Below are 8699 nucleotides of genomic sequence, written 5' to 3'. Positions count from 1 at the left end.
TTCATGCAATATATGTTAATCCTTGAAAATCACACACTGTTTTTTGTGGTATTTTGTTAAACTATTTTAACTAATCTATTAATTATACTTCTTAATTCCAATTTGTTTCACTTAATGAAAAGAACTTGAAATTTATTTTTCCACATAAAATTCTTCTTAATTTTGCAACAGTTTTTTTTTTTTTTTACTTTTCGTTCATGCTTAATTCTCATTGTTCAGACTTCATAATGCAGGTAATTTCCTAATGTTTTCTTCAAAATTGCTTTCAAAAATAAATATTTTATGATAAAAATTCTAAGGCCGTATCACTCAGTATGAATATTCCATACTTAAATGGTAACTTAACCTTCATACTTAAATGGTAACTTAACTAGATGTAATTTAACTACATATAATTTAATCTATGTTTAAATTTTCCTTGAAAATTTGAAAATATTAACCTATTGTCTTTATTTTAATCTTATATTTAAAGAAAATATAGGTTTTACCTTTAATATATATAATACGTAATATATTAACACAACAGTTTGGTTTTTTTAAGGTTTTTTAAAAATTTAGTGATTTTAGAGAGAGAGGGTATGGAAGAGAGAGAAAGGTAGAGAGAGAAACCAATTTGTTCTTCCATTTATTTGTGCATTCATTGGTTAATTCCTGTATGTGCCCTGAGCAGGAATCAAACCTACAGCCTTGAAGTACTGGGAGGATGCTCCAACCAACTGAGCTACCCAACCAGGGCCCTAATATCTTATATTATATGATTACATAATATAAAATAATTATATAATTTAAAATAAATATAGTATAGTATGTTATATAATTAAATACATTTAATATGCATTGTATTAAAATATATATTTACTATTAATACATATTAAATACAAAGAAATTTATAATGCATGTGTATGGTAAAATAAATAACAATGGAATAAACAATAGTGTATCTGCTGTAGTCTCAGAAATAGAAATTTAGATGTGTTTAAAGTCCCACCCCTGCTTATATTAGGGATTTGCAATCCTGACTTTGTATTTTTCATTCCATTTACTTTTACTTTTTGGTGTTTATCACATAATGCATTTAGTTTTCTACTTTTTGACATTCATATAAATGATATTAGCTGTATAAATAGGTGACTTGCAGTTTTAATCCACTTTATATTCCTGAGTCCTTGACACCTAGAGATGCATTTTATGTATTTTCATTTCTGTGTGGTATCTATTATAGGATTGCTATAAAATGTCTTGAATTTTTTCTCCTATTAACAGCATCTTGTTTCTGTGGGGGGGCAGATTTTGTTTTGTTTCATTTTATTTCTGCAAACAAAGCTACCATTTATATTCTTGAGCATGTCTTATGGTGCACATGTTCAAGTTTTCTGCAGGGTAGATGTTTAGGATGGATTGCTGGATTATAGTATGTGCATTTCTTCAGCTTTAGATGATGGCAAGTTATTTTTCAAAGTGATTGTTCTAATTTGTGGTCCCATCGGCAGTCTTTGTTGTTGTATATCTTCTTTAAAACTTTACATTTTTTGAATTATTTTTTGCCAATATGATAATGAAATTGAATTTTATTGTAGTTTTTGAATACCAATTTGCCAGTTAAATTTTTTTTAACATTTTTGGTAGAGGACATTTATATATCTTCTTCCTGGAAATGCCTGTGCGATTATTTTGATCATTAGTTTATTTATCTTTTTCTTTATAACTTTTATAGATTATTTTTACATCTTCTATAATAATCTATTTGTAAATATATATGATATAGATAATAACCTATCATGGATATGTGTGTGTGTGGATATGTATGTGTGAGTACACACATTGCAAATATCTTCTCCAACTTTGTGACTAACAATTCTGATTAATAGATCTACTTAGTTTCAATGCTAGTCATGTTTAAATTTTTAACTTATGTTTGATGCTCTCTGCATCTTGTTTAAGGAAGTAATTTTCCCACTCTGAGATTGTATAGTGTTCTGTGTTGTCATCTGAAACCTTCCTAGTTATACATTTAAATTTTTAGTTCCTTTGGAAATGTTAATAAAATAGGGATGAAATAAGGATCCAACATAATTTGTCATATAAAAAACCAGTTTTACCAAAAACATTTAATAGCCCATCCTTTCTATAGCTAATCTGTGTTGCTATCTTTGTCAGATATAAGCTGTTCACATATATTTGAGTGTGTTTCTTTCTACTTTCTTCACTCATCTGTTTGACTTATTTGCCCCAATACAAGATTTCTTAGTCATGCTAGCTGTACAGTAACTCTGGATATCTGGTATGGTAAGTTCCCCCACCCCATTTTTTCTTTGTCAAGAATACTTTGACTGTTCTATATCACTTGCTCTCAAATAAAAATTTTAGAGTTATTAAATCTCATGTCAAATTCTAAAACATATTTTGTAATTTTTACTTTGAATTAAAGTAAATACATAAGTCAATTTGTAAAGCATTTACAATATCATACTAACTTTTCTCTATATAAGCATGGTGTATATTTCCATTTACTAAGTATTTCAATAATTTTCTTTATAATATGCATTGTATGTTTTGTAAGACTTATATTTGGTTAATGTCAGTAATATTTTTAAATTACATAAATTACATGTAAATAAAATTTTTTTTGGATTAATTATGTATCCATGATTTTGGCTAAAAAATTTAATGACATATATAGTTCACTGTAGATTTTCAACTTAAATAATTATATAATCTATGAAAATAAAGGTTTATTTTTTCCCTTTCCAATACATATTATTTTATTTCTTTTTCTTGCCTTGCCATACTGATTAGACAATAATCTTCATTGCCTTTTTCATGAATATAAAACACATTAAAAATATTTTACCATTATTTATAATGTGTATATTTGGTATTTGTGAATGTCCTTTATCAGACTAAGTAAAATTCTTTTTATCTATATTTGCTGGTTTTTTGAAATCATAATTGGATGTTCATTTTTTGTTTTCTGCATCTCTTGAGATGATTAAGAATTCATAAATAAACCTCCAAATATGAGGTCGAGTGATTTTTTTGCTGTTTATAAAATAGAATAACATTTATTTATTTCTTAAAATGTTTATTATACATGCTATATTCATAGAAAATCAAGACTTGTGAAGGAACTCAAATTACATGTAAATTATGCTCAGCTGAGATGGTTAAAGTCATGTTTAGCATGAGAACAGTTAAGCTAACGCTTTCTTCTCCTTGTAGGTGGCCATCATTTTATTGATTTCAGCAAGAGCTTTTCCTGGATTCAGCCCCTTTGGACAGGTCCTTATGCAGTTCCTGATGGTGTGGCCAGGTGCTCCTCCATGAAGGTTTTTCTGGAATCCATCATCCTGCATAAGAACAGCAGGTCCCAAATATTTGTCTCCATGCCTCTGGGGCAGCTGCTACTGCAGCAGGCGCAGAGGACACACTCGTACAGCCCATCAGCTTCTCCAGACCTTCTGTGGACTACAGACACCACTGTTTGCCTTCCTGGGATTCATTCTTCTTCAAATAAGGCTCAGTGGATTTGTTCTGAGGATAGAAGCTACTCAATTCAGGAACAAGGTTCTTTATCACACACATATGTAAAAGAGGGTAGAGTTTTGAAACTTGGTTGAGGTCAGTGTCGATCCTCCCAGTGCAAGTCAGAGTGTCGCCTTCACTGATGTTCACTGCACAAGAACCACAGAAACATTCTCTGCATGATCTTCGGAAGGTCAAGGTAGAATCAATTTCATTCTTAATTTTATTAAAGTATCTTACACCATAGGACCACATTTACTCAAAACAATTTCCTAAGTTTGCAGATGAGGTTTACCTCCAGCCTCTTCTCTGAGTTCCATCAGTAGGTGGCAACTTTCTTGATTCAAGGAGCTGTGACTGCAGCTGCCGGGGCCCTCGGCAGACCTGCAGGCAGCCTCACCAAGGGCTGCAGCCAGGGCAGGCGCCCGGAGGAGACGCTGACCCACAACCTGAGCTCCTGAACAAGGTCAAATGATTTCTGGTAAGGAAGCAAAAAAATTCAATTGAGAAAGGACAGTCTTTTCAACAAATGATGCTGGAAAAATTATATATCCATGTGCCTCCAAATCAACCCCATCCGTACCTTATACTATATAGAAAAAAATAACTAAAAAGGAGTTATATTCCCAAATAAAAAAAGTTAATAACTCTAAAACTCCAGAACTGTGCAAAGTGTTTAGATATGACACAGAAAGCATAGTTTACAGAGAAAAAAACATGAATTATACTTCATTATGAATGAGGACTTCTGCTCTTTGAAAGAGACTGTTCAGAGAATTAATATACAGGCCATAGATGGGACAAATACTTGCAAATCAGTAAAATATGTTAAAATATGTTAAAAGGTGTATGTACAGGGTGTATAAGAAGCCCAGAAAAAGCGATGATGTAAAGGAACAATTTAATTTAAAAACAATGGACAAGTGATTAACAGACAATTAAGCAAAGTTAATGTATAGATGATGACCTAGTACATCAAAAGATGGTCAGCATCACTGGTCATTAGGGAAATGCAGTTAATACCACAACGAGGTTCTATAGCATACCCATTAGTATGGCTAAGATTAAAAAGAGTGATCATACCATGTGCTGGCAAAGATGAAGAACAAGTGAATTCTTACACATCGCTAGTGGGAATATAAAATGTATAATCGCTTTGGAAGACAGCTTGTCAGTGTCTTTAGAAATTCAGTACACACCGACCCTATGACCTAGCCATTCAACTACTAGGCATTTACTTAAAAGAAATGAAAGTCTATGTTCACATGAAAACTTGTATACAAAAGTTGATAGAAATTTTGTTTACAGTAGACAAAAACTGGAAGCTACCCAGGTATCCTTCAATAGATGAACAGATGAGCAAATTATGACATAGCCATATAATGGATTATTATTCAGAAATAAAACAGTATGAACTATTTTAATATGCAACAATGTGGAATAATCTATAAATAATTGTGTTGAGTGATAGTATACAGACCAAAGAACTGCATACAATATTCTATTTATATAAAATTCCAGAAAATGCAAACTAATGAATAGTGACAAAAAATAGATCTATGGTTGCTTAAGAATAAAAGATGAGAGGGGTAGGGGGATGGTTCATGAGGAAACTTTTGAGAATAATGGATATATTTATATTTATGATATTGGTTGTGCTGGTGAATTTCCAACTGTATACATATGTCAAAACTTATCAAATTGTACATTTTTGTGTGTATGTCAAAATGTGTATGTATACATATTATGTGTATGTCATTTATACATCATTATTGCTATAATAAGAAACCACTTAGTGAAAAATTTTGAATGCTTTTACCCTTTAAATTTGGGGTCAGAATAGGATGTCTAGTTTTGGGGCTTCAATTCAGCATTGCACTGCTGGTTATAGCCACTGGCAGGAAGGGAAGGAAAGGAATTAAAAGGTCTCAATGCAATTCAATGGAGAAAGACAGGTAAATCTTCATTATATGGCGCTGAATCAACAAGATAACAATACAGGGAAGGAACAATAACTCTTGACCATTAGTTACACTGTGCATAAATATTAATTTTTAGTGGAGTAATATTAATTAAATTCATGGATTTAAAGTAGTCCTATTAAAAAGCTAAAGTGCAAAGCACCTAAAAGACAGTATGACTTATTCAGTTAGCATAATGTTATGTTTATTATTTTGACGGTGGTCATGGTGTCATGGGTGTATGCTTATGTCCAAACTCATCAAATTGTATACATTAAATATGTGCAGAATTTTTTCTATATCAGCTGTACCTCAATAAAATTTACTTTTAAGAGTCTGAGAAAAAGTCTTGGGTGTCTCCCTGGAGACATTCGCCTCCCAGACTCCCCAGGTGGGAGGGCTGCCAGGGGAAGCTGTTGGTTGTTGGGTGCAGGCCGGGCAGGTGCTGGAGAAGTGCCCGGGGGTAGTGGAAGCCACAGGCTTCTTCCACTGCAGAAGCAGGCGGGAAGGATCTGTAACCTTGAAGCAAACCTTTTCCTCTTGCAATGTTTATCTAGCGCCCTCTATTGACAAAATTTAACATGGTGCCAATGGACAAAAGAAAAATCTTTAAATAACTCGGCTCCATTTTCATAGAGCAGGCCAAATTTGTGACTTTGGAACAGAGGTTATAAATCAGTAACCGGCACACTTTCCCAGCTATTTAACTTCCAAAGTTATAATTTCCAGGTATTTATTTCCGAAGTATATTAAAACATATTCATCATAAAATCTTTTGTAAAGGATGTTCATTACAGCTTTGTTCATAATAGCAAAAAAAAAAAATGGAAACAACACAAATATACATTATCAGAAGACTGCATAAGCACAATGTGGTATATTTATACAAAGGGTAATTCATATAGCAATTACAAAAAAAATCACATAACATATGCAAATCTCAAAAACATGTTAAGCTAAAGAAGCAAGACACTAAATAAACAGTGCATGTATAATTCCACTTAAATTATAGAAAATGAAAAACTAATCTTTTGGGTATGAAGAAGGTTGGCTGAACCTGGGGCAGGAAGTATAGATTAGAAAAAACTAGGAAGGCAGAGGGAATTGTTTAGCGTGGTAGTAGAGTTCAATCTTTTGATTGGATGCAGATTAAGTGACTATATACACTCATCAAAATCCATCAAACTGCATTCTTAAATGTGTATGTTACAAGATATAATTTTGGGATAATTAAAAATATACCTCTGAAGTAACTTGAAATATTTAGATCAATTTATCTAAATAAGGTTGTAAGAATAAAAATGTGTACAAATTCTATTTTTTTCTTATTGAAAAATTATGGCAGAAAGAATTTTAGTGAGATTAATTTTATTTTAGTTTTTGACCACATAGTTTTTTAAGTCAAGATGCAACATAAACAAAATTTTTGGACGATCATAATTATTGTCCTATACACTCACTGTTCACTGAAATGTGGCCTCTCTTAATTACTCATTTCTAGAGGCTTTTATATCACTGGAAACAAAGAAAATGAGGGCACATATGTAAACAATTTATATTTCTGTTGAAAGGTTTATATTTTAGGCATAAAACAATAGACAGTAAAAAGACATGTAAACAACAACGTCTCTGAAATGTGAAGTCAAGCAAACCCTGGTCTCCTTTCTCTTTTTTTTAACCCTCACCTGAGGATATGTTTTTCAATGATTCTAGAGAGAGAAAGAAGAGAGAGAGACATCAATGTGAGAGAGAAACATCAATTGGTCACCTCCCCTAGGCAGCACCGGGATTGAACCAGTAAAGCGAGTATGTATGTACCCTGACCCAGAATCAAACCAGATACTCTTCGGGCATGGGACGACACTCTAACCCACTGAGCCATACCAGTCAGGGCCCTGGGCCTACTTTTCACACTTTTTAGTTATCGGGGCACCATGAAGTGAATCAGAAAAAGTTATCCAGTTATTGTGACCTACATAACTTACTATTGCCAAGGGGAGTAAAAATGAGTTTAATCTATTTGAAGGTATGGTCAAGAGTTTTGAAAAACTGCTAAGCCGATAGTTCTGAATAATTTTATAGCACTAAGGTATTACAGATAAAGTCAGCATAATCTTTATAATATCATGACATGGCTATTAGAATTACAAGAATCTGTCCAGCAAATATTTTTAGAAGAAAATTTAACATACTGTGTGCTCTACCTCGTTTACCAATGTGCAGATTGCCAAGATACACTCTGTAGAGCAAAACATGAATGAAAGCAGGCTATCAGATATGTGGTGCAAGTCAGGCAGTCAAATCAAGTAAAGATCTGATTTTGTGTCAAAACAGAGCAATAATTAAATAATGGAGCTGCAAGTCTTAATATTCTCATATTTCCTATTTTCGTAGTAACATATGACCATGATCTGGGTTTCTGTGGCAAGAAGCAAGAATGATATAGAGTCATGGTGTAGATAAATGGCTCCTCATATGTGGTCTTTCTTATAATTATAGAAAGATACATATTAGAAATGAAGTTACGGCTATAACTAAAGAACAAAGCAAAAACTGTGTACCACCAGCAGACCTATGTTCTTGTCAGCATAGACGGTGCTGATGACAAGGGGGCTTGTACACTGTGAAGAAAAAGAAAAATGATTCTGACTCTTCATACTCTGTGACAATTGGTCATTTTCCTAGTAAAATAAATCGAGACATTGTATACAAGTTAAATAAAAAAGAAAGAAGCTAAGTCATATGTTTCATTTAGTTTTAACCTCAAGAGACCCTTTTTCTAAATTAAACAGCAAAACATAGAAAGACTCAGAGAGAAACTGTGGACAAAAGAAAATGTACTGTTTGGAAACCCTGACAAAAAAAAAATAGATAAATGTGAAATACAAAATAAAAATTCATGAAAATGTTCCTAACTGTGATTTTCAGACCATTTTAGTAGCGCAAAGCCATGTTTTAGTCCCATAAGTCACTACTGTTTGGCCATTTAAAATGGCAACATTTACTTGTAGGTATGCAGCTCATATATCAACTCACTTTTTTATTTTTGAGTAGCCAGTTACAGTCTTAAAATTTCTGGATAAATAAAAATATCAAGATTTTCTATTTTCAATAATATGTGGCTTTAGTCACTCATGGAACTAGAAAAACTAGTAGGCATGTGGAATTCCCGGTTGGTATAATTCCACAGATCTACTCTTTCTCAGGTTTTTGTGG

General features: G+C 32.5%; 1 pseudogene; it reads right to left on the bottom strand.

The window, feature by feature from the left end:
• Nucleotides 1-3191: 3191 nt before the first annotated feature.
• LOC107524186 (succinate dehydrogenase [ubiquinone] iron-sulfur subunit, mitochondrial pseudogene) overlaps nt 3192-8699 on the bottom strand; it is a 31957-nt pseudogene continuing 26449 nt past the window's right edge.

This window comes from Miniopterus natalensis, chromosome 7 (assembly GCF_054644295.1).
Source record: "Miniopterus natalensis isolate mMinNat1 chromosome 7, mMinNat1.hap1, whole genome shotgun sequence".
In the NCBI taxonomy this organism is placed as follows: Eukaryota; Metazoa; Chordata; class Mammalia; order Chiroptera; family Miniopteridae; genus Miniopterus; species Miniopterus natalensis.
This window is presented reverse-complemented; position numbering and strand designations above follow the sequence as displayed.